At 42.7% G+C, this 27,302-nt stretch overlaps 1 long non-coding RNA gene across 1 annotated transcript in view; it reads left to right on the top strand.

Annotated features, from left to right (window-relative positions):
* The first annotated feature begins 15,207 nt into the window (after positions 1–15,207).
* Positions 15,208–27,302, top strand: part of LOC135973282 (uncharacterized) — a 28,722-nt gene continuing 16,627 nt past the window's right edge. The window contains exons 1-2 of the long non-coding RNA XR_010590093.1: positions 15,208–15,303; positions 20,378–20,650. This is a non-coding gene — a long non-coding RNA (uncharacterized LOC135973282). The remainder of the gene's footprint in view (positions 15,304–20,377; positions 20,651–27,302) is intronic.

The following is a 27,302-nucleotide window of genomic DNA, read 5'->3' as shown; positions in this document are numbered from 1 at the left end:
AATTGCTTTCAGTATTTTTTAAAAGACAATGGCCAACATATTTAATTTTAAAAAGCACCTGCTGTGTGGGGGCAGTAAGTACTTACTAGCCAAACTTTCCTGGGGATTTTGCAGTAGGGCTGGTTACCACTGATTAAATGCTCTGTAAAGATGTATCGATAAACATGCCGTTGAATCAACGGGTTTTGGATTAAAGGCTCCCTCAGTGACCATTAATGCAATAGCCCATAAAGGTTCCTTTGGAGCCTTTGTACATCTACACTGAATATCTGCCCTGCAAAAAACCCCAACCCAATTCTGCGGCAGCGGGTCTCAGCCCAGGTCAACGGACTTGGGCTCTTGCTGGGGGCTAAAAATAGCAGCATAGACATTCCTACTCTGCAACCCAGCAAGGGGGGAGGGTCTCAGAGCCTGTAGATGTCAGCGCTTGGGCTGGAGCAAACTGCAATTTTTAGCTCCCTAACGTGAGCCCGAATCAATTGACCTGCAGTTGCTGCCACAGGTTTTGGTTGGGTTTTTTTGCAGCGTAGAGGTGCCGCTGCAGTGATGCAGCACAGTGTCGCTGAAAGAACCACAGCAATTCTTTGGCCCCCGCATGAGTTCAATGATGGCATCTCTTCATCCTTTCCATATGGCATGAACTTGTGTTTAACACAGAGGTGTGGATATCTGGGCTCTATTCCTGTTTCCAACAGAGACTTCCTATGGGATTTTAGTTTAGTCACTGAGTCTTCCTGAACCTCAATTTCCCCATCGGTGATAAAAAATATTTCCCTGTCTTGTTGGGATGCTTTGAGGCTTAATTCATTAGAGGTTTGTAAAATGCTTTGAGGCCCTTGGCTGGAGGTGCTATTTAAGTGTATTTATATTACTGCTGTGTACGTGGAACTGTTTAGCTTTAAATGACATCTCCTCTGCTTCCTTTGGGAGATCCCAACAGACATCACTTAGGAACATTTTTGTATAACTTCTCTTTTTCTCAATTTTGTGCCCTCGCTGCCACTTAGAGTCCTAGGACCGCGCTAAACAAACCCACATCCTCTTTGCACCTTTCAAATCCTTGAAATACTAATCCTCATCCCTCAGTCCCCTTCCAGGTCATCTTTCCTCATATCAGATCCACTCGCCCCTTAATCATTTATTTTTGGTTTGCTGTTCTCTGAATTCCAATGCATTTGTCAACATCTTTCTGGGACTGTGCCCAAGTACTCAGCAGCGTGTGATCCTATATCACTCATCTCTTGTAATACTGACGCCTACGTAGGGATGGAGTGCCAGACTTAACTCTCATGGTCTTTGCCTTTCTCAGGTTAGTGTTTCATTCAGGGATTGAGCTAACCTATCTTGGTGCATGTTAATTTTAGTAAATAACTTTTTGGTATCACAACACATCTGACTTAAGGTATATATTACAAATTAAACTCAAAGCCCACATAAATTAAATTCCAGTTCCCGGCCTCAGCGGGCTATTTAAGTCCAGTGTAACTTACATTTACATTGTTTTATTTCTCTTTCATGCCATAACATGTTCCCTGAGGAGTTACATTGACTTAGTTTTACTTTCCCATTGTACCACCTCCTCCATAGTTTTGCATTTAAATAGTCTCATTTCGTTTTGACACCATGACATTGTCTGCTCAGAGTTGCATTGAGACTGTCTGGAGAATTTAGTGATAATGCCAAGACCTAGTCAAGTACACATATAGAAGTGTTTTCCTGGACTAGCCAGTAGGCTAGGCATATCACTGTGCAGTGCTATACTATAAAATGCTCACTTTAATGTCTGATGCCAATCTCTTGTTCTCTGGACTAATGCATTGTATTTCTTTACTTGTTGACCCAGCCTGATTCACTCCACACCCCGCTGGCAGAAAATCTGGGTGCGCAGTGGGGCATCTACAAGTAAACAGAGTGTCTAGCTAGTCTGGAGAACAGTATTTATTGGGGAGTGGATGCAGACCTGGGGGTGCTCTAAGTCAGGACATCCCCAATGCAGCATCCAACAGCCAGCTTCCTATTACAGCCTCCAGCAATGATCAGAGCTGCCCACTGGAAAACCCCAAGAGAAATCAAACAAAGGTGAATCCCTCCCCGGGGTACCATGGAGTATGAATGATTCTAACCTATTGTGTGGCCGCTTGGGAGCCCAAAACACCCAGACATTAATGAGCTGATGCCTCCAGACTCCTCTGACAAGCGTGTGTACACACAGCTACTGCAGTGCCCTAAAGTACCTTTAATACCATGGTAACGCTAAGTGCTTCCAAATGGTAAATGTCAGCATCCTAATGGCAATCCCTGTACATCTGTCTGCATTTTACATTTCACAGACAATTTGTAAGTTCTGTCCTGCTACACAGTAGCTTGTGCTAGACGTCCCTCTTCTTGCTTAATGTTAATCACATTGGAAAGGGAAAATCTGAAGATCAGATGCAATAGCCTGGTGTCGAATAAGTCTCAAGCTGCATCCTGATGCTGTGGTATGGTCACAGGGCATCCACAACTTCATTGGGAGTTCTGGATGCATGAGGACTACAGGGCTGGCACTTTAGTTTGCAGTCTTTCTTATTTAACTGCCATTAAATCAGTATAACCCAGTTGTAGAATATTTATGGTAAAATTAGGCACATGACTATAGCCAAGGCAAATGAAGATTCCTGCTTCTTACTGGAACATGCACCCAAAAGGGGATGTGTAGCTTTGAAGTCTGAGCATATTCCACACCACTGTTGAAGAATTTCCAGCGACAAACTCAGACGGACAGTTTTACTCTCAAGGTGAAATTGGCAGTGAGTTTTTTAAAATTCTTATTTAACAATAAATGAAGCTGTGTAGCTTCTCAGCTTGATTTTTTTTTATCCTTTCCCATAAAAGAAATGACAGTGCTTTTTTATATTATACTATCATGTGAAGCACTGTTTTAGGCATTTCCAGGATGATGCAAAAACAGACCCATTTCTTAACGCTACGCTGGGATCCAGTGTCTATATACATTTGTTGAAGGACACAATATTGGATACTGCATTCTCCAAGCACTAGTCCAAGACAAATTAAAACTGGATGCTTGAACCTTCCTTGTCTGAATCATTAGTATATCAATATTGGGACTCAGAACAGCTACCCCCAAATTTTTAAGTACATATGTTAGAATTCTGGTGGGAAATGATGGATTTAGCCTTATAAATTAAAGTAAAAGCTATTGTCTGTGGGGCCTGCGTCTCAATCGAATTGTGGGAAAGTAAGTGAAAAAAGGCACAGGCTAAAGTGGATTTGTTAGGTGTTTAGGAACAGATCAGAGTGATTGATAAAATAGAGATGCCCTTCAGAAGCCCGTTCAGAATTTGCGCGAGTTCTCTCAGGTTAGAGATGAGGAAACAAGTGCTGGTATAAGGTATATGTGGTACTCTAGAGCAAACTGGTGTTGGAATGATTTTTGAGGGGGTGGGGGAAGAAGAGTATATGATACGGTGTATTTATTGCACTAGACTTTGACATCTGGAGACCTGAGGCCAAACCTTCCCCGAAGTCCTCGCTAACCATTAGTTTGGCGGTTTCATTCCAGTCTCCATTTGTTACATCACAAATCATTGCTTGAGAGGTAGTCTCTGCTCAAGACATGCCAAGCTCGGGGACAAGTGCAGTTCTAAAATCTATTTGATGGTTACCATTGACGTTTCATATTGATTTTAAAGTGCTTTTGTTCACAAATAAAGCCCTCAATAATGCTGGCCCAGACTATTTTTCAAGACTTGATTTACTGCTGTGTCCTCCTTGCTCACAACCTGGGGTTTGAGCTTTATGCCCCATGCTTGTAGAATCATCTTCCTCTTTATAGTCAGAAAGTCAAATCAACGCATCTTGCCAACCTCCCTTTCCCAGGATTTTAAACCCAGTTCCAGGTCCAGACAGTCCCAGGCAGCTGGCTGAGAAGCCTGAGTTCCTTCCCCATCCCTGCCTCAGCCTCTCTGTGCAAATTCAGTTTTCTTTCTGGAAACCAGAAACAAAATGTTTTATTTGGGGTCAGTTTGACCCGATTTGAAATATTTCCGATGGTGAAACTGACCGGAAATATTTTGTTTATAGTCATTGCAACAGTAAACTACATTTCCTTAGTGGGACACATTGGGAGCTGTAGTTTGTGCCCCTTATTTCCTCTTGTAGGCGGGGCCATCCCAGCTGACCTACATCTCCTGTGATGGAACACGGTCTTGCCTCAGAGTGATGTGATGCATCATAGGAATCACATGATTGCAGGTGCATGTTGGAAGAAGTAGTCTGGTGAGGGAGCCTGGCCCACGGGGGGAGGCGGGATCAGGCACTGAAACTACGTCTCCCATGGAGCAAAGCAGCACCTCAGGGAAACACAATTGACTGTTTCATATTTGAAACAAAACATTTCTGGTCAGTTCAACAAACCAAAATGAAACGTTTTGATTCAGGAATGTTGAAATGTTTCATTTTGATCAAACATGCTGAAACCATCTGCTTCACCATTTCTGAATCAAACTTTATTTTTGAACTTTTTGTTCAAAAGTTTGGTATTTTGATTTTTTTGGTCCCAATTTGGAATGAAAAAAAAAAAGTTTAATTTCCCATGGGACAGAAATGCCAGTTTTTGCTCAGCTCCAATTGTGAGGCATTCAAATATTATGCTAACAATAGCCATATAAGTAGTTAAGATATATAGATAGGTAAAGCAAATCTCCTACCAGGAAAATAATGCCAGGCATGAATAACCTGGTTGGAGAAGGAAGGGAAGATTATTGGGCATTGGGGAGGGGAAGGGGGAGAGGAGGTTCTTTGGGAGCCAGACTCTGATGCTAGGTAGCACCTTACTCTAAAAGTAGTCCCATTGGTTTCAGTGGGGCTACTTGTGAAAGGAGGGATAGGTCAGTGGTTTGAGCATTGGCCTGCTAAACCCAAGGTTGTGAGTTCAATCCTTGAGGGGGCCACTTGGGGATCTGGGGCAAAATCAGTACTTGGTCCTGCTAGTGAAGGCAGGGGGCTGGACTCGATGACCTTTCAAAGTCCCTTCCAGTTCTAGGGATATCTCCATTAATTTCTAAGAAAATATTTAGTCTGAATAAGGGTATCAGATCTAGCCCTAGCTTTGATTAAGCAGCCAGACCCCTAGCTGTTCATCTAAATCTTTGAGACTCTGAATGAATGGTATACAAATATTCTATAACGCCCCTGAACTCACCCATCACTCTCTGATGCCTGAGGGGTCTGGCACTCCCTACATCCCCATCTTGTTTGGAGAATTATCCCTGGCAAAATATTGGGCACTGTGGTTTAAAACTACTGTTGGAAAAGGTGAGTGTTTAAAGTTGCTGTCAACTGGGTTTAAATAACATGGGGTTCAGGACTGAGATGTGTTAGGGTTTACGATTTATTTTAGGGTAATGAGCTTAAAGTTAAGCATGTACTTAGGGACTTTGCTAAATCAGGCACTTTGCGAATTGTCCCCCAAAAGTGCGTTCTTGAGTCAATTTCCTTCTAGCCAGCTGCTCTTATTTATTTTAAAGGAAGGATTGAAAAGTCGATCAGTTTCACCTTCTTTCCTGACAAATTCTTATGTGGTTGCTCATCAGTGGCTGTGTTACAAAACTGCTTAAATTTCCTTTGAAATGCGCATTTATTCCATCCTGTTTTGAATAAAAACTATTTTTTGGTTGTTTTTTTCTCCACGGTGTTACTTTTAAAGCATTCTTTTCAAGAGAAGGGAGCACTGCTCCCTTGATTCCTCCTTCCCCTTCCAGTATTATTGTTAGTGATTGATCACTACTTGTGAATAATGACTTTGTGAGGGTGGGCAGCAGATTATAAAGTCAAACACAAGTGTTTTGGGGCCAAATTCGGCTTTTATTGACACCAATATAAGTCCACAGGCACGGAATGGATTACAGATTTTACACCGGTGTAACTGAAAGGAGAATTTTACCCTTAGGCTTTAACAGCTCATTAGGGATAAATAGGCTTTTAGATAATGAAAATGTAGCATTTCTGTTAACAGCTTCATAATGATATATAGAGAGTGCTGAATTATCTTGATAATTGAGAAATTTACTTGTCTTCTTCCTTGGACAATATTGTAGTCTTCAATAATAAAATAATTAATTGAGCTGTAAAATTTAGGTACCCAGAAAATTCTTATTGCTTCTGGTGATAAGGAAACAGTGGCTGTCAACAACAAAGCCCCTCTCAAAACTGCCCTCAAATATAACTGAGAAATTAAATGGTAGTCTTGAGTTCCCAAGGGACACATAGGGGAGTGTCGGGGTGGGTGTATAATATCTCAGAACCCAGCACTACCTGGAACTTTTGTTGGCAGTGTAAGAAGAGAGGAATGGGCCATGAAGACTGAACCACCATATTTAGAGATGTTACCCTCCCCTCCTTCCCCAGCATAGAACGGGAGCACGGTGGAGAGGGCAGTATCACTGCCTCTGTGATAGCTATTCCGTGGATAAATAGAGCACTTCCGTCTTCACGGCAGTCAAACCACCACCTCTTGACATTGCATTTTAAAATGCAAACACCTGCATATTGCTAAGGATACATGAGACCATATGAAAGCCACAGGAGGCTTTTTGAGGGGATTCTAAAGAGGCGCAGCCTAAGGTAATGAAATGACTCAACAGAGGGAAAATAACAGTTGCAGACAGCAAGGTCTTTTCTTCAAAGGTTTGTGCCACAGCAATAATGAAGAAGTAAACAGAAAAGCTCGGGGCCCTGGTTCATCCTATGGCTCTTGCGTGTTGTACCTGCCTTCCGGAAGGTATGCTCCCAACCTCACCCGTTATGTCTCCTGTGTGGCCCGGTGTATAGTCCTGTGCGAGAGAAGGAGGAAGCTTGTGCTGGGGTTAGTCCAGGGCTGGCTCCAGGCACCAGCTTACCAAGCAGGTGCTTGGGGCAGCCACTTCGAAGAGGGGCGACACGTCCAGCTGTTCAGTGGCAATTCGGTGGACGGTCCCTCACTCCCGCTCGGAGCAAAGGACCTCCCGCCGAATTGCCGCCGCAGATCATGATCGCGGCTTTTTTTTTGTTTGTTTGGCTGCTTGAGGCTGCCAAAACCCTGGAGCCGGCCCTGGGTTAGTCATTTGTTCACTGGGGATCTGATAGTGTCTCTGTATCCTGACATGGGACCTTCCATCTGGGGTCATTGCAAAAGTCATTTGTTGGGGGAGGCAGCCTGGGTTAACTTTAGTGGATACGGGACTGGGTTAGCAGTCAGAAGAGACAGGTCCTAGTCCTGGCTTGAGCAAGTCACTTCACCTCTCTCAAGCCTCTTTGTCTCTTTTCTATTTAGTTTGTAAGGCCCATTCCATTGATTTCAATAGAAGTTAGGAGCCTAAATACCTTTTGTGGATCTGGGCCTAAGTTCTTTGTGTCAGGGGCTATCTCTTGCTATCTATCCATGCAGTGCCTCGTACACTGGGACCCTGGTCTCAGCTGGGCTCTCTAGAGATGACTGTAATACAAATAATAATTTGATAGGGCTTAGGGAAAAGGTTGGAGTGTATGTTCCTAAAGGGAGAAAGAAGATTTTCTGCTGCATTGTTTTATTGATTCATGGATTATAAGACCAGAAAGGACCACTGTGATTGTCTAGGCTCATCTCCTATACACCACAGGCCAGAGGTCTTCACTCAATTAATTCCTGTTGGAACTAGAGCATATCTCTTAGAAAAAACATCCAATATTGATTTTAAAATTGTCAGTGATGGAGAATCCACCGACCCTTGATAAATTGTTCCAGTGGTTAATTGCCTAACTGTTAAAATGTACTCTTTATTTCCAGTCTGACTTTGTCTAGCTTTCACTTCCAGCCACTGGATTGTGTTAGACCTTTGTCTATTATACTGAGGAGTCCATTATCAAATTTTTGTTCCCCGTGTAGGAATTTATAAGCTGTAATCAAGTCACCCCTTCACTTCTCTTTGTTAAGATAAACAGATTGATCTCCTTGAGTCAACCACTATAAGGTATGAAGTGACAAAGAGTCCTGTGGCACCTTATAGACGAACCGACGTATTGGAGCATGAGCTTTCGTGGGTGAATACCCACTTTGTCAGATGCAAGTGCTTTTACGGATCCAGACTAACACGGCTACCCCTCTGATACAATAAGGTATGTCTTCCAATCCGTTAATCATTCTTATGGCTCTTCTCTGAACCCTCTCCAATTTAACAACATCCTTCTTGAATTCTGGACATCAGAACTGGACATAGTATTCCAGTAGCATTCACACCAGTGTCTAACACAAAAGTAATGTAATTTATCTACTCTTACTCCATATTCCCTATTTATACATCCAAGCGTTGCATCAGCCTGTTTAGCCACTGAGTCACACTGGGAGCTCAATCACTTCAGCTGATTGGCTACTTTGACCCCCAATCTTTTTCAGAGTCACTGCTTTCCAGGATAGAGTCCCCATTCTGTAAATATGGCCTACATTTTTTGTTCCTAGATTATTGCCTGATTGAGTTAATTTGATTCTCTATATGATTATTTTTATGCTGTGGTAGTCATTATTAGGTGATTGTAAGTCCAAAATGTTGGGCCATAACCTGTTCCCATTGAAGCTATGATTTCACTGGGACTCAGAGAGATTGACTTAGTACAACTAAGCACATTCAGAGAATCAGAGAATCGTAGGACTGGAAGGGACCTCGAGAGGTCTTCTAGTCCAGTCCCTTGCCCTCAAGGCAGGACTGAGTATTATATAGATCCTTGACAGGTGTTTGTCAAACCCGCTCTTAAAAATTTCCATGGAAAATTTAGATATCACATCTGACTCCACAAGAATTACAGTGTGGAACATTGGAGAATTTCTCACAGCTATTTAAATCATATGTTTGGGTGCATAATTTAACAGTTCCAAACAAATATGTGTGCGTATATGCGTGAGCGCACAATTAAAAAATCATCTATGGCAGATTAATTAGTGTTAAATCAATAAGGCTGTCAAAATAATACATTTTCCTCGTGCACTGAGCAAGTTTTCAGTCTTTGCCTTTGTATTTCTCCCCTTACTTTGTTGTTGTGTTATCGGGTAAGGAGGCAGATGGCTGGAAAAGGAGAATTGCGCTTTTGTTATCCTTTCCTCAAAATCTGCTTATTAGTTTTAAGTCAAACTATACTGCTTTCTGCTCTGCATTTATTTACAAAAGAGAAAGTAATAAATGTTGACAACACTGAGCAGCCTCTGGGAAGGAATCGCTCATGATTTGCTATGCAAACATTCTGCTTTAAAAATCACCGACAGACAGTATTGCCATATTAAAATAATAATCCAAATGAGAACATTTTGCTTCAACACTTCTTGAGCCTCCTCTCTTTACAATGAGGAATCATGACGGATCTTGTGCTAATTCAGAATAAAACTATCATTTGGGAGTGGATTTGCATAATAAAATTAATAGCGCATGGAATGCGTTCGATGTTACTTTCCGATTTTCCTTTATGTTTCACAAAAGTTGTATTTAAAAAGACAGATGATTTTGAGTTGGTTTAGGGAAACAAATCCTCTAGGCTGGCTTTTCAAAGATCTTTGCTTTTCACAGCTGGCCCGGCTCACAAAATGTGTAGGCTCCACCTTCTGTATTTTGATAAGTTATTCCTAGTGCTTAACAGTTTTCATTTATGTGCCAAAATGTCATAGTTTGCCCATTTTTTATATTCGCTAACCAGTCCCCACTCCCTACTCCTTTCTGTGTAAGGATGTCCTCAGTTATGTCCTCTGGAGTGCAAGGCCCAAAAAAGATATGGAATCAGCCATCTGTTCCCAGGTGCAACAAGCAATTTAATTTACTTGTGTTCACAGAAGGAAGGTTTTACAGGTACATAAATTACAGTCAGACTTTGTTAATCAGTACTTGGTTTATCCATGTCTGGGTCTCCAGTTGACAGGAGATGTTAAAGTAAGTGTACTAATTACTTATGTCTACCCACCTGTGCTTCCTTGCACCTTCTGCTTGCTGAGAGGTCATTTCTATAAGCATTTCCTCCAGAGTTTGGCAATTCTAGGAAGGATGGTCCAGTGCCTAGGACGCTGTTGTGGGACTTCGGAGCCCGAGGTTCAAATCCCTGCTTTATCACAGCCTTCCTATGTTGCCTTGGGCAAATGGCAAAGGCCCAGATCTATAAAGGTATGCAGGCATTGTGGTGCTTAGCATTGCAATGCCTGACTTAGAAGACTAAGTTGCATTTTTCTTAAGGGATTTAGTGCATCAATCACTTTTAAACAATGAGATTTAGGCTCCTAAACCAGTTAGGCATTGGAAACCTGAGTGCTTAGATATTTTTACAAATCCAAGTCTTAGGGCAGGTCTACATTATCGCTTAAGTTGATCTAACTTACGTCACTCAGGGGTGTGAAAAAGACAGCCCCTGAGCGATGTAAGTTACAGTGACCAAAGTGCTGTCCACATTGGCGCTGCGCTTCTCGCAGAGGTGGAGTAATTATGCTGACAGGAGAGCACTCTCCCGTCGGCATAGAGCGTCTTCATCAGTTGTGCTTCAGTGGCGTAGCTGCACCAATATAGTGCTTCTAGTGTAGCCCTGCCCTTAGTCTCTCTTTGCCTCAGTTCCCTCTCTGTAAAATGGGGATAATTGCACTTCTCTATCTCTCCGGGGTGCTGTGAGAATAAATCCATTGAAGACTGTGAGATGCTCAGACACGACAGTGATGGGGATCTTGTAAGAGATCTAGATAGATAAAAATAATGCATAGATGGGCAGGGCATTCCCTCAATAGGGGAATGTGGCTAGAAAAATAATCATTCGCTGCGTAAAAGAAGGGGGAAGCTGACCTGGGTTAATCATGTGCTCATTGGGGATCCAATAGTTCCCCTGCACCATGACACAGGCAGGACCTTCCTTCTGGGGTGACTGCAAAAGCCTTTTACTGTGAGGGGAGAACATGGTTTAATGGATACGGCACAGGGGTGGCAATCAGGGGACATGGGTGCTATTTCTGGCTCAGCCGCTGTTTCCCCTCTCACCCTTTGTCTCTTTTCTTTGCTGCTTGTGTTTCCATTCTGCAGACAGGAGTGCAGGGAGTTTGTCAGAGAGGGAGCTGCAGCTGAGTGAAAATTGTCAGGCAGCCCAGCAAGCTCAGTTGAGCCCAAGGAGCCCCTTCCAAATGGTTGCACCTCCAGCTTGGCCAGGGGACCCCACAGTCTGGTACTTGAGCCTTGCAATAGTAGAGCAGCTACTCAGTGTGTACCATGCCTGCAGCTGCACTTACCTGCCACTTCCTGCTTTAGCCTGCTTTCAGTCCCTGTCCCTGCTCCAGCCCCATTCCCATTCCAATTTCTGGCTCTGACACTTGGCTACATCTCTGACTATGACTCCAGCTTTGGCTTCTGACTCTGGTTCTGGCCTTTACCTTAACCCGGACTCTGGCTTCATCCTTAGACTGGTGCCTGATCCCTGGATCTCTGCTTGCCATTACCTTAACTGCCACCACAGCCACCACACAAGGTCCTGCTCCACCCACTAGGGAGGCTGCCCATACCCTGGCAGCTTGCAGAACTAGAACACAAATCTCACAATTCCCACAAAGCCTTTGTTTTATCCACAAGGCCATAGTGGACCTTTCTGGTTGGCTTCCATTGTTCACATCCATATCAATAATAAGCACTTAGTCAATGCTGTTTTATTATTTTTATATATAAATTCCATTTCATAACAGCAACACTACTCTCAGGGCAGCTCATTTGAGGGGGATTATGATATTTCTTGGGTGGTAAAACCCACTTGGTCTTATTACACAACTCAAGGCATGCTATGCAGACAATTGCCTATAAACCCACTGCCTGGTGCGTGTTAATGCATAATTATATTTTCGGTTTTGTTTTCATGGCTTCAGGTAGCATGACAAGCCTTTTCCCCGGGAACATAGTTTGGGAAATTGTTCCCTTTTTCTTGGCAGACTCTTCTTTCTAGTTTGGCAGTTAAAATACTTTAGATATTCTGTAACAGATCTATGGGAATACCCTTGTCTTCACACACGGACTAGAGGGCTTTACTATGCAAAAAATATCTTATTTGCTGAGTGTGTGAGAGAGAAGTTCCTCTGCCTTATTGAAATGCAGAAGTATGTGAAGAGAGGCCAAACTGCTTCAACTTGGGGGCCTAAATTAGATATTCAAAGGTATTTGGGCACTTAACTCCCACTGAATACCTTTGAAGATCTGGCTATAAATCATAGAATATCAGGGTTGGAAGGGACCTCAGGAGGTCATCTAGTCCAACCCCCTGCTCAAAGCAAGACCAACACCAACTAAATATTCCTAGCCAGGAATTCCACCACTTCCCTAGGTAACCCACTCCAGTGCTTCACCACCCTCCTAGTGAAAAAGTTTTTCCTAACATCCAACCTAAACCTCCCCCACTGCAACTTGAGACCACATTTAGTTCCTTAAATAAGGTCCCAATTTGGATCAGCACTGAGGCACTTTCCTGAAAACAGATGCATTAGTGAAGCAGGCCCTTAGTGAGCTGAGTTTCAGAGATGTTGAGCAAATTACTTCTATGGGAGCTACAGGTTCTCAGCCCCGTTAGGTCGGTCTACACTGCTGTGCAATTAGATACCTACCATTGGCTTGTGCCGGGGACTGGGGCTCAGGGTAAGGGGCTGTTTAATTGTGGTGTAGATGTCAGGCATGGCAGCCTGAGCTCTGGAACCTACCCACCTCTTAGGGTCCTAGCATTTGGGCACTGGTCCAAGCCTGACCACCTACACCACAGTTAATCAGCCCCTTAACTTGACCCTCATAAACCCCAGTCAGCTGGCATGAGTCAGATACAGGGGAGACACACCTCTAGGAAAACAGGCCACTTATTAAGCTGGCTAAATATGGATTTTGGTGCCTAGTTTAGGCACATAAGTCTGAGAATTTTGGCCACAGTGTATTGAGTGCTCTCTAATGATCGCTCTAATTACAGTGAATATTAGTTCAGGAAATCCTATTGGACTGTACCCCCCAGAATCTTTAACAAAAAGTTGGAAATGTCTATGCTTGAGAGTGGAAAAGTACAGCATTGTTTATCATGAGCAAAAAATCTTGATGTTTCTGTTCCTACTTTCAGGGTCTGTCCCAGGGTCTAACTGATTGCCATATTTGGGGTTGGGAAGGAATCTTTCCCCAGGTCAGATTGGCAGAGAATTTGGGGATTTTTCACCTTCCTCTGCAGTGTGGGGATGGGTCACTTGCTGGTTTGAGCTCCAGTAAATGGTGGCTTCTCTGTAACTTGGTAAACCATGATTTAGTAACTCAGCCAGAGGTTAGGGGGTCTATTACAGAAGTAGGTGGATGAGGTTCTATGGCCTACAATGTACAGGAGGTCAGACTAGGTGATCTTGATGGTCCCTTTTGGCCTTAATATCTCATTGGAATATTCTGAAAGTGGGAGTTAATCCCCATTTTATTATAATCCCAGGACTGCTGGTCACCTGTGCTGTGTGTATCCACTTAGACCTGCTGAGCAACACAACACAATGATGTGCTGACAATATGCTCTGTGAGAAGGTGGCAGATCATTCATTCTCTGATAAAGTAGGTCCCTCATCCCTGCCATACAGGCCCCACCAAACCAAATGGTGGTGTGAGTTTTTTTGAGCAAAATCCCAGTAGTGGGTTAATAGTCCCAGCTCGGAGGGCCTCTCTGAGCTGAGGCAATCAGACAGATGCAGCTGAACTGAGTTGGCTTGGTAAAGGGAGTGGCTTGCTCCCCAACAGAGAGAGCTGTGTGGCTCCTCCAGTGGAGATTACAGGCTGTAAAGCTGCCGGTAAGGAATATGCTCAGAGGCTGTGCTGGTATCTGATATTATGGTTGAACAGGAGCCATGTAAGTCAGCTGGAAGCCTCTGTGAGTATGGTACTTTCCAAATGTGCTTTAATTCAGGGTTAAGCAAGCTTCACAGCTGGCACTCTTACCATAGTCTCTGAATAAAGCAGGTGGTTTAAGGGAGAAGCCTGACATCACCTTCATACCTTTTGCTTTTGGTCTCTGAGGGAAAACTCCTCCTGAGTCACGGTCTTGGATGCTGAGAGTGGGAGACTAGCCAGCACCCATGCATGTTTCTCCTCCTCCACTTTCTCTGCATCCCAAGTTTGGGTGGTGCTCAGAAAGGGGTTGAATGCCTTCCCCTCGACTGCAGCTCATATACTGCCCCCTGTAGGGGCTGAGTAGAGAAAGGGTTTAAGAGCCTTCTTCTGGAAAGTTGATACTTGTCACAATTCTTGGTCATGTGGGGGACAGCCTGTTATGAAGCAACAAGATTGAGATGAAAATCTTGGAAACTCCTGTCATTGGATTCTGGATGAGTATTGCTCTGGAGACACGTGGGACTGGGTAGTAGTTGTGGGAGACTAGGGAGGGTTTGTGGTGGCAGATGGGAGACCTCATCAAAGAACAAGGTTGAATGAAATAATCTCTAGCCATACTTTTGCCACCGGTGTCCTCACTGGATTTTGTAAACTAAGCAGGGATAGGCCTGGTCGCTATGTAGATGAAAGATTTCTCACAAAATCTTAGGTGCTGCAGGAATCTGTGTTAATAATGACTCAGTATTGGTGCTCTTCTCTCAGAGTCAGTAGAGACCCAATATCCTAATATAGTACTGTGGAACTTGCTACGTATGTAAAATTAAGGTCCTGGGTATGCTATCCTAGTTGTAAATGCCTGGTGTACTGGTCAAATTCTAACATGGGTTACATTCTGCTGCCTTAAAATGAATTTATAATACACTTTGCAGGTGTGAAGAGTCTTCTCTCTGGTTTCCAGCACTTTTTATATACATTAGTGAATCAGTTCTCACACTGCCCCATGATGTACTTTAGTATAAATATTTGATTTACAAATGAGAGGAAATTTAGATAGGTTAGGTGACCTGCCAAAGTTCACATGGGAAGTCTGGGGCAGAGCCAGGAATATAGTCCAGAATGATTCCTAGTTTTTTTTTTTTTTTTAGCAACAAGAATAACCTTTTCCATTCTAACAATAAATATACATTGTAAACCAGATCGATGTGCTACTTATTAATAACCAAGCAGTCTAAATAGCAGGTAAACTGTTAATTTCACAGTGTTTGCAGACATCGAGGGCTATGACAAACTGAAGACAATCTTAAGAAAAATGGTAGGAAATAGCTTGTGCACTTGGTTTCTTAAATGCAGAGGGAAATGTCATTTTTGCAGGTTCATCCTTTTTCATCTGATTATTGCTCATGCAAACTGCCAGAAGTGAATGCACAAATCTGCACTGCAGCTCTTGAAGTTGGCGCAAACAGTAAGTTTTTTTGCAGATCCATCTTTCTAATGTAACCCTCTAATGTAGTGTGCTATTTCCTCACAGGCAAACTTTTTACATTTTGGGTGCCAAAGATTGATGGGCAGAGTCTACTCTCCCTTAAATCTTGTGCAACCCCTTTTGCGTGTATCAGATAGGAAGGGGAATGGAATTTAATCCTTGGGGGAGTGCCCATTTTTGGGGAAGATGGAGGCTATATTTGGAGAGAAGTCATCTATGGCTTCTTGAAAAATCTCTTCAGACCTGGTTAGAGTAAAGCCAAAGGACTCAGCACTTCAGCAGAAAATGTTTAAAACTGGATCAGTTTGCTTCTCTCCTGTAGCAAAAGACAATTATAAGAGAAGATAATATGGGGAGGAAGGCAAGGGGGAAAAACATGCTATGGAATTATTGAGTTGAACAACAATATCTTCTCCTGCACTTCACAGGAAGGATTGGAGAGAGTTTGACATTTTAATATTTTCTAATTTACTCTGCAACATGTTTTCTGATTAATTTAATCTGGTGCCTCTTCCAAACTGATAGTTCATCCAAGAATGTTTGGGCAAATATGTTATTAAGCTTGTAATTCATATTTAGCAAGTTATATATTTCAGAATATTAAAAGGAAAGACCGCTTAATTTCCAGGATTAAAGGAATGGGTCTCATTACCAGTGCATGTTATTGTTTTACCTCCAAAACTTCATGTTTTTTTTCAGTTGATTTGCATGTTTAAGCCTCCATGTGGTTCTGGCTAAACTTGATGCCATGGATGGCCCAGGATGGACAGTATGGATAAAGAGCTTTTCAAATTTGGAGGTGAAATTCTGGCCCCATTGAAGTCAATGGCAAAACTCCTATTGACTTCAGAGGATCCAGGATTTCACTGTAGTTTAAACCACCCCAGGTTGGTAGTGACTGAAGGTTGTTGCTAGCAGATGGCTCTTTGGTATCCTGTGTGAAATGAGCTGGCCGGACTCAGCCCAGTTCCCAGCAGGTCAGAGCACATCACAGATGATGCCGCAAGTGGCCCATTTTCTAGCAGCCTCAGTAGAGAGGCTAAGGACTGGATGGACCACTGAAGTCAACCTGCCCTCACCCACTGGTCTGATCAGTTGAGGGTGGAGGCATGATGGTGACATAGTAGCAAAGCCAGCCCTACTGCTGCCCATGCTGTACGTGTTCTGTGAATAAATAGAGGACTCTGTTGGGACGTCAATTTGATACCTTTCATGAGCACTAAAGTCAGATACTGGTGTGTCAACATCAGAATAAAGACAAACTGGCTTCCCCAATATCCGATCTAAACAAGTCATCGACATGCTGGCTCTTCAGGGCACTCCTGTGCTGATGTCCTGCTTATACAGATATCCAATAAGGATTTGAAATTCAGCAGCTGAAGAGGAGGCGAATATTAGAAGATCAGTCGAAAGACTAGACACTTTAAAAATCAATCTGCCCTGTGCCAATTTATGCTGTTGTTGGAAAAGTTGTGTCCCTGTCAAATGAACACACGATAAAGGAATAAATGCACAGATAGGCAGTACAGCGAAGGGATGCCGTTAACATGTTGAGGTGGGATGGAATGGAACCAGGAGCCCCCTGAGTGTAGCGAACAAGAGGGGGTTGCATTTACTTGTGTATTGGACTGATCCTAAAAGCGAGTTGAGAGTGTGCAGCATTGGATCCTAGGTATCCAGAGCCAAACACCGTAGCAAAGCTGCTGTAGTCACTGAATTACAGAATAAAATAGAGCAGACGCGCCCCACATGTATCCACCGCGAATTAACCTTTCCTTCTGTCTGTTCATTCTTTTGTCTTTGAGCCAGACACGTTGTATGTCTTTGTCTAGTGCACATCCTTTATTTATACTGTAGCCCTAACACTGTTAATCTGTTCAATAATTTACAAGACAGCTGACCTTAACATTAGCTGAGCTATTGAACAAACATCAGAGAGTGTTAAATTTAGTGTAGGTATGGAGTCTGAGACCCCTTAGAGTCCATCAGCGCCACTAAATGCACAAATGGAATGCAGGGGACTAGCGCACGTGTGTTGCAAAAAAATCACTCCTTGTCTTCTAAGATTATCTGATTGATAAACATTTTAAATCACAGTCCGATGAAAGGGGGGGGGAACCACTTTTTGTCCAATTGTCTCCTCTTTCACAATTATGGCTAAAGGGATAACATTCACACACAGACCCTGTTTAAGCACTCTGTTACTAAGGAAACACACTTGTCAAGTGGGAACCATGAAGGAATAATGGTGATTTATTTAGAAAAGAAAAGGTTTGTCATTTTAAGCTTACTACTACGAAATTGCTTTTTGATTACCTTCAAGTTTATTGCATTGTCTTGTCACAATAAACTATGGAAACATGTGGAAAGGTTAATAATTGTGGACTCTGTTCTTGTCAGTTCCTCTGTGGAAGATCACACAATAGGCTTGCGCATCTGGTTGACCAGGAGAAATTTCAGAATAACGGGAACGGGATTCTGTTTTTATTAATTAATTTGCTAGGATGCCTCTAAACTGGCTCAGCTGTGACAGACTTGCTGACACACTCCATGATGGACTCAATGGGATGTTACCAAAGGTAGGTGAGCTTATTGAGAGAGGAACAAGGTGAAGAGACTAGTCCCTTGGTCATCCGGAGAACTGTCTCCTGTCAGACTGGGGGAAAGGGAAGGATCTGGAGAGGATGGGGAAGGAAACAGGAAAAGGATCAGTAAGCTTGAAAGAGCTTCATGTTTAAAGGAGCCAAACTATACTGGGCTTATCTGAACCCAACCACTTGTGGTTCCACTTTAGTTTTTCTGCCTTTATATTTCAGGTGCTGATCTAAAGCCCTTTGAAATCAATAGAAAACCTCCCATTGACTGCATTGGGCTTGTATCATGGGCATGTAATGTGCTTTTGTCAAGATTCTTCTTAAGATTAAAAATAGAAGTTAACATTAGACTGTCTAATGTAGATACTGGATCTATTTCTCGGCAAGGTGGATATTCACCGGGAAGTACTACGTGCACGTTCTCTTGTAGGCTGTCCAAAAACTGAGAGATTTAAAATGTTAGGAGTAAAAGAGCCATAGATTAAAAATGTTTCTTAATTCAGGGAATGTGCCTTGAGTAGAGACATTTGGGAATTTTTCAATTAAACATTTTTTCATTGAAAAATGCTGATTCGTTTCAATTGAAACTTTTTGTGGGAAGGGCTTGGTTTCAACGAATTTCCCATTTTTTAAAAAAAGTTCCAAGTTGTCAAGAACATCCCATGTCAACATTTTCAAAATGAAAAGTTCTGACTTTTTTTGTTTGAAAGAACTTTTCATTTCAAAATTAATTTACAGTTAAAAAAAATTAAAAAACGGTTCCGTTTGAAATGAAACACTTCAATCATTTTGAAATGGAGTGTTTCCACAGAGACCTGAAGTTAAAACTTTCTTAGTTCACAAACAAACATTTTCAGGATTTTTTTTTTTTTTGGTCCTGATTTAAAATGGGGAAAAATGTTCACAATCTTGAAAATTATTCTGAATGGGAAAACCATTTTCCCACCCAGCTCTAGTGCCTCCCAAAGGCTGTCAATTTATAGGAGTTTCCTTTCATGCTTTCCAGAAGAAGTCTGGATGGTGGGGTAAGGAATATATTTCCTTGCTTATGTCTGTCCTTAATCTCTTTCCCGAAGGCACCACTGGCCTTGGATTTAACTGGAAAATGAATAATACAGGAATAAAGGATGCAGCATAAACTATTTATGACAAATTAAAAACTCATCCCTAGGACAATTTAAATTACGAGAACATGGTCTCCACCTGTTATGCTTTGCACTGGAGTGGGCTTCTGATGAATTCTTTATCGGTGCAAGTAATTTTAATTAACTATAAATATGTAAACACATAGAGAACAAATTAATCACAACATATTAAGCATTTTGTATTGTAATTATGCCCAATTTAGTATTTTGTGTTTAAAACATGTTGACTAGCACTTAATTAATGTATTTACTCCATTGTATTGTTGCATGCATATTAGTACATTATTATTAAGGACCTATAAGTGGAAACATTACTCATTGGACAGTAGTTTGTAAAGAGTCGTTTAATCACTGCTAGGTACTAGTATGTGTTTGTAATGTGGGGATGTGTTCTAGGAAGTTCTATGCTGTGTCAGCCTGTTCTTTTGGAGTCCTGTTCTTCCTACTTGGTCTAGGTGCTACTGCAGGATTTAGTTTAAAAAGGATTTTACATGGACCAGAACTTTAAAGCTTTCAAACTTTGGTGCCTAAAATTAGGCACCAAAATCTATATTTAGGCACTTAAATATGGGGCCTGGTTTTCACACAGTGAGATCTACTCAGCACTTTTGAAAATCATAGCATTTAATTGGATGCCTAAATATAGCTTTACCAGACCCTAATTTTAGGGACAGAGGTATAAGAAGTTGTCCTTTGTACCGAAGAAGCTGTTTTATTTAACATTTCCAGTGATAAAAGCCCACCCAAAAGCTTAATTGGTTTTCTAATTTACAAAAGATTTGTCACAGGTCCATTTCCAAAGAGACGTGATGGAAGCCCTACCATATAGATATTTAGAACAAAACACTAGCAAATGATTTTCTGATGATGATGATAATGATGATGATTACTTCTACAGTGGTAGCAATAAAAACATAAATCAATATATAAAGGATGGACAAATGAGGAAGTAAATGTCAATGACTATAAGTTACAAATTAAAAATGTAAGTGATAAGGGAAGCTAAAGGAATCAAATATCAATGGCCTATAAGGTTAAAGACAATAAGGAAACATATTAGAAAAAACATATTAGGAACCAAAAAAACCCTTGGGTTAGGCATAGGTCCACTGTTAGATGCAGATGGTACAATTGTAAATAGTGATGTAGAAAAGGCAGAAGTGTTCAAAAGATATTTCTGTTCTGTATTTGGGACAAAGCAGGAGGATGTGTCCATTCCATATGATGCTGTGGATGGAACAGAAAGTTTTCCATCTGTAACAAAAGAGGATGTGAAATGGAATTGGCTAAAATTAAACATTTTCAAATCAACAGGCCCAGATAACTTGGACCCAGAAGTCTTAAATGAACCAGCTGAGGAGTGCTCTAAGCCACTAAAGTTAATCTTTAACAAATCTTGGAAAACTGGGAAAATCCAATGGATTGGAGGACTGGCAGTGGAGCTCCAATATTTAAAAAGAATGACCCAGGGAACTATAAACTGGTTAGCCTGACATCGATCCCACGTAAAATAATTTCTTCAAGACTCAAAGAAAGAATTAGAAACTAAACATATAATTAATTCCAGTCAGCATGGTTTCCTGGAAGGTAAGTCTCATCAAACCAACCCATTGTCTTTTTCTGAAAGCATTACAGGTCTTGTTGATAAGGTAACTGTGCTGATATTGTATACTTGGATTTCTCTAAGGCATTTGACTTACTACATCCTGACACTTCGATTAAAAACTTGCATTAGATGGCATTAACAGCACACATACAAGATGGATTAAAATGGTTTATAGACAGATCAGAAAACGTAATTGTTAATGGGAAGATATCAATGAATGAAGCAGGTTCTAGTGGGGTTCCCCAGAGATCAGTTATTGGGCCAACATTATCTAATATTTTTATCAACAATCTAGCTGATGATGTAAAATCTTTCTGTTAAAGTTTGCAGAAGACACAAAGATTGGTGGGGTAGTAAATAATGAGGAGGACAGGTTACCATTAGCAGGGCCGGCTCTGGCTTTTTTGCTGCCCTAGGCAAAAAAGCCACCCGCTGCTCCCCCTCCCCCGCCCCCCGCGAGGCAGGGGAGGGCGCCGAGCCCGCAATCCCCAACCGGGCCAGAGCGCCGGGAGGAGGGCGGAGAGCCCGGCCGGGGCTCTCCGCTCTCCCCGGTGGCCAGAGCATCGGGAGCAGGGCGGCGAGCCCCCGGCGGCCAGAGCATCGGGAGCAGGGCGGCGAGCCCCCGGCGGCCAGAGCATCGGGAGCAGGGCGGAGAGCCCCCGGCGGCCAGAGCGCCGGGAGCAGGGCGGAGAGCCCGGCCGGGGCTCTCCGCTCTCCCCGACCGGCCGGAGTGCCGGGGGGAGGGCAGCGAGCCCGCTGCGGCTCCGCTCTCAGGCCGGAGCACCCCGCCGCGCCACCCCCCTCTAGGCGCAGCCCCAAGCACATGCTTGGTGGGCTGGTGCCTGGAGCCGGCCCTGACCATTAGAGTGATCTAAATCACCTGTTTTATACAGTTACAATCCAACAAAATGCATTTTAATACAGCCGCTTGCCAGGTAATCCATCTGGGAACATAGGTAGGATACGCTTTCTGGGATACAGTAGGGAGGTCCCGCCTCTGTCCTATTGGGAAGGATGAAAGTCTTGAGGAAGGAGAACATGAAACTGAAACGAAGGGAAATGATCCCATAACTGGGACCCTCCTTCCAGAGGATGTCATGGTATCCTCTCGCACTGAGGATACTTCTCCAAGGGAGGGAATCCCAGTTACTAGGGAGAGACAGGCAATAGTAATGGGCGATTTGATCATTAGACATACTGACACATGGAGAGCAGGGAGTATATAATGCCTGCATCTGTAACTTTCACTCTATGCATCCGAAGAAGTGAGGTTTTTTACCCACGAAAGCTTATGCCCAAATAAATCTGTTAGTCTTTAAGGTGCCACCAGACTCCTTGTTGTTTTTATAGATAACTGAGTTTGTGATGACTGGGAGAACAGCAGCATGAATTGCGTGCTGGTTACAAAGTTTGTGGATCTTTTCAGACATCTAGGCAGACTCACGTGCAGTGCTAGGGAGGAGCCGGTGGTTTTGGTACATGTAGGTACCTATGACATAAGGAAAGATAGGGGTCCGGGAGGGCAAATTTAGGTTGCTAGGAAAGAGATTAAAGTCCAGGATGTCCATGTTGGCATTCTCTGAAATGCTTCCAGTTCCAGGTGCAGGGCCAATTAGTCAGAACTGCAGGTTCTCAATGCATGGATGAGGCAATGGTATAGGGAGGAGGGTTTTAGGTTTATTAGGAACTAGGGAACCTTTTGGGAAAGGAGGAGCCTCTACAGGAAGGATGGATTCCACCTAAATCAAAACAGAACCAGATTGCTGGCATGTAAAATTAAAAAAGGTTTTAGAAGAGTTTTTTAAAGCAAGGGGGAAAGTTTTTAAACTAAGGGGCTGGGAGGAAAGCTGACGGGTGTGGAGGATCTCACAGTTCAGACAGAGACATCCCACAGGGGAGGATCTATTAACTGGGATTCTTTATATTCTAGTTAACAGGAGAGGATAGAAGTTAATAAAGTACAGGAAGGAACTGAAGAGAAACATTCAAATGAAAAAGACTCCCATTCAATTATGTCACATGAAGGCAGACAACTCCCAAATTGACAGATTTCATAAGTACCTTCTATGCAAATGCCAGAAGTCTAAATACTAAGATGAGTGAACTTGAGTGCCTGGTATTAAATGAGGATATTGATAAAATAGGCATCACAAAAACTTGATGGAATGATGACAATCAATAAGACACTGTAATACCAGGGTACAAAATATATAGGAATGACAGACTATGTCATGCTGGTGGGGGAGTGGCACTATATGTGGAAGAAAGCATAGTCAAATATAGTAGAAATCTTAAATGAATCAAACTGTAACATAGAATCTTTATGGGTAGAAATTCCATGCTTGAATAATATGAGTATAACAGTAGGAATATACTACTGACCACCTGACCAGGCTGGTGATTGTGAAATGCTCAGGGATATTAAAGAGGCTATAAAACTAGAAAACACAACAACGGGGGATTTAACTATCCCCATATTCACTGGGTACACATCACTTCTGGATGGGATGCAGATGCACAGTTTCTAGACAGCATTACACAGGTTTAAGAGGAGTCGCCATGTTAGTCTGTATCAGCAAAAACAACAAGGAATCCTTGTGGGACCTTAGAGACTAACAAATTTATGTTGGCATAAGCTTTTGTGGGCTATAACCCACTTCATCAGATGCATGGAGTGGAAAATACAGTAGGCAGGTATAAAAATACAGCACATGAAAAGATGGGAGTTGCCTTACCAAGTGCGGAGTCAGTGCTAACGAGGCCAATTCAATCAGGGTGGAAGTGGGCCATTCCCAACAGTAGACAAGAAGGGGTGAATATCAACAGAGGGAAAATTACTTTCACTACAAAAAGAACTGTGGTATGTAACCAATCACTTAAATTAGCCTCTGTACCAGATGATTGGGAGATAGCTAATGTGACACCAATTTTTAAAAAGGGCTCCAGAGACTATCCTGGCAAATACAGGCCAGTAAGCCTAACTTCAGTACCAGTCGAATTGGGTGAAACTATAGTAAAGAACAGAATTATCAGACACGTAGATGAACATGATTTGTTGGGGAAGAATCAATACTGCTTTTGTGAAGGGAAATCATGCCTCGCCAATCTACTGGAAATCATGCCTCGCCAATCTACTGGAATTCTTTGAGGAGGTCAACAAACATATGGATAAGGGTGATATAGTGTACTTAGACTTTCAGAAGGCCTTTGACAAGGTCCCTCACCAAAGGCTCTTAAGCAAACTAAGCAGTCATGGGATAAGAGGGAAGATCCTCTCATGGATCAGTAACTGGTTAAAAGATAGGAAACAAAGGGTAGGATTAAATGGTCAGTTTTCACAATGGAGAGAGGTAAACAGTGTTGTCCCTCAGGCGTCTGTACTGGGACCAGTGCTGTTCAATGTATTAATAAATGAGCTGGAACAAAAGGATAAATGGGGAGGTGGCAAAGTTTGCAGATGATACAAAATTACTCGAGATAGTTAAGTCCAAAGCAGACTGCAAAGAGTTACAAACATTGTTCACAAAACTGGGTAACTTGGGCAACAAAATGGCCTTGAATACTATATGCAGTTCTGGTCATCCCATCTCAAAAAAGATATATTAGAAGACAGTAAAAAGCTGGGACTGTTCAGCTTGGAAAAGAGATGACTAAGTGGGGGGAGTATGATAAATGTCTATAAAATTATGAATGATGTGGAGAAAGTGAATTAGGAAGTGTTATTTACCCTTTCACATAACACAAGAACCAGGGGTCACCCAATGAAATCAATAGGCAGCAGGTTTAAAACAAACAAAAGGAAGTACTTCTTCATACAACACACAGTCAACCTGTGGAACTCACTGTCAGGGAATGTAGTGAAGGCAAAAACTATAACTGGATTAAAAAAAGAATGTTAAGTTCTTGGAGGATAGGCCCATCAATGGCTAATAGACAAGATGGTCAGAGACGCAACCCCATGCTCTGGGTGTCCCTCAGCCTCTGACTGCCATGTGCTGGGACTGAATGATGGGATGGATCACTTGATTGTTCATTCCATTTGAAGCAGCTGGCATTGCCTATTGTCGGAAGACAGAATACTGGACTAGATAGGCCATTGGTCTGACCCAGTGTGGCCATTCTCAAGAAGGCAGGTTATACCTACTGGATGGGAGACTGTCTTGGAAAGCAATGACTCAGAAGTTCTTGGGAGTCACCAGAGATAATCTCTGCAACACAAGCTCTCAAGTGGCAAAAAGGGCTAATGTGATCCTTGGGTGTATTAAAAAAGGGGACTATCAAGTAGAAACCGAGAAGTGATCTTGCCTCTGTCCACAGCATTGGTAAGATCATGACTAGAAAACTGTGTCCAGTTCTGGGGTCCACTCTTCAGGAAGGATATGGAAATACCAGAGAGAGTTCAAAAGAGGGCTGTAAAAATGATCCAAGGGTTGGACAACAAGCCTTACAATGTGAGGCTCAAGGAGCTAAACATATTCAGAGTATTGAAGAGACAGTTGAGAGATAACTTGATCACCAGGTTTAGGGACTTACACATAGAATAGAGATCTGAGAGATGGCATGGGAGGGGGTGGGCTTTTCAACCTTGCAGACAAAGGTATAACAAGATCCAGTAGCTGGAACTCGACGTTGGATAAATTCAGCTTTGAAATAAGATGTAGTTTCCTAGCAGGGAGGGTTAATATATTCAAACAGCTTTACCAGAAAGATAGTGGACTCACCATTGCTTGGCATCTTTAAGACAAGATTAGATATCTTTCTAAAAGATATACTTGAATTCAACTTCTGGGAGAAATTCTGCAGTCTGTTCGGTTGGATGGTCCTGGTGGATCCTTCTGGCCATGGAGTCTGTGAATCCCCCTGTTCATGCCCTTCCTTCATGGGCCATGGAGAGAACCGGCTTGCTGCCTTTGCCCTCCACATGCTCATAACACTTGCAACTCTGCAATAAGATGATGCCTATAAATAAATCTCATGCTGCAGGCTTCAGCTGGTCACCTACTGGGGTCAGGAAGGAATGTTTTCCACCCTGATACATAATTGTATTTTAGGATGGGGAGGGGAGGGGGAGATACTGATTTGCTGTCCTTTGAAGCATCAGGGATTAGTCACAGCTAGAGATGTTAAAGCGAGTATTGGGTGGGGGCTGAGGGGTACAGAGAATCCTCTGTCTTAGATGTCTGGCCTATGTGTCTTGCCCACATGCTCAGGGCCTAACTGATCATCAGACTGGGGATGGAGAAGGAATTTTTCCCCAGGTCAGATTGGCAGGAGCCGTGGTTGTTTTTTTTTTTAACCTTCCTTTTAAGTCCACTTCCTTCCCTGCCATTACACTCCTGCTCTGTTGATGCAGGCTCTCTTGGAATGGTGCTTCTCTTCCCATATATATATTTATATAGGGGGAAAATGCAATTTCTCCCCCACAGAGTGGCTAAAACAAACCCCTTGGTGCTGATGAGCTACTTTCATAAAACGATGCTGTTGTAACAAATCTTTTGTGTGAGGTTTCTCCTTTTTTCCTTTACTAATAGCAGATACCAGGGTGAAGTGATGTCTATGGAGGTACACCTGACCGAAGGCTCTCCTGTGAGCCATGGACAGCCAATTAAATCACAGCATTTACTAGCAAAAGGCGAGAGGGGCAAAAGGCCAAATCAGGTTTACTTAGATTCCACAAACAGCAGACACCATCTGAACCTTTAGGGCCTGGTCCAGCTGCCATTGAAGTCAGTCCATAGAAAGGCTACCTTTGATTTCAAGGAGCATTGGAGAAGCGCCAAAGTCATCACACATGGCCTTGGCAAGGAGAACATCATTGATATGTAGTCCCTGTCCTGCTTCTTCATCCCACATGCACCATAGCTGAATGACTAACACGCCACTTGCACTACTTTTCAGGTTGTCTGATTTGCAGTGACCCCGCACTAGAGATGAGTCTCTCCTTTCCACTTTAGGCCTAGGCCATTCTACAGAGACTCTCAATAATCATTACAGCTGTGATAGTGGACTTTAATGTGAAGTGAATTGCTGTGCAAATTAGACTACCATTTCTTTGTACAGAGGCCAATGAGCAGTTTTGAGAGAGAACTGATCTGAAATGTTGTGCCAGTTCTTATTTAGCCTGAACCAGTTTGTCCAGATCTTGGGGAAGGGAGAGTGGGGGTGGATCCTGATTATCTGCTATGAGTTTGAGCATGCAGTGGTAGCAATTAGATGACAAATCTTGTAAATGGAGCAAGTTTGCTTTGAAAGTCACTGACTGAGATTACAAGGGAATACAAAGATTTCAATATCGTGTTGTCAGCCATGCTTTCAAAACCTTCATTCTCTTTCTGCTACTGTGGCCAGCCACCAGTCTACCAGGCCTTCACTTTGCTGAATTAATGGAAATAGCACTCAAACTTCCCAAGAGAGGGACACGAAATACTGCTTCTGTTTATAGCTGGGAATGCAATGAGCCACAGCAGAGAGAGGATGGAGGCCTTTTTTTAAAAAGGGCACTCACATTACTAGGGCAAGTTACTTCTCCTAGTGTCAGTCACTTCTTAGCCAAGAGGTCCGCAGCCTCCCAATTCCACACCTTTCTTCCAGCGAGTCTAGTGCCTAGCTGAATAAAAATGCTAAAGCACAGTG

This window comes from Chrysemys picta, chromosome 8 (assembly GCF_011386835.1).
Source record: "Chrysemys picta bellii isolate R12L10 chromosome 8, ASM1138683v2, whole genome shotgun sequence".
Classification (NCBI taxonomy): Eukaryota; Metazoa; Chordata; order Testudines; family Emydidae; genus Chrysemys; species Chrysemys picta.
This window is presented reverse-complemented; position numbering and strand designations above follow the sequence as displayed.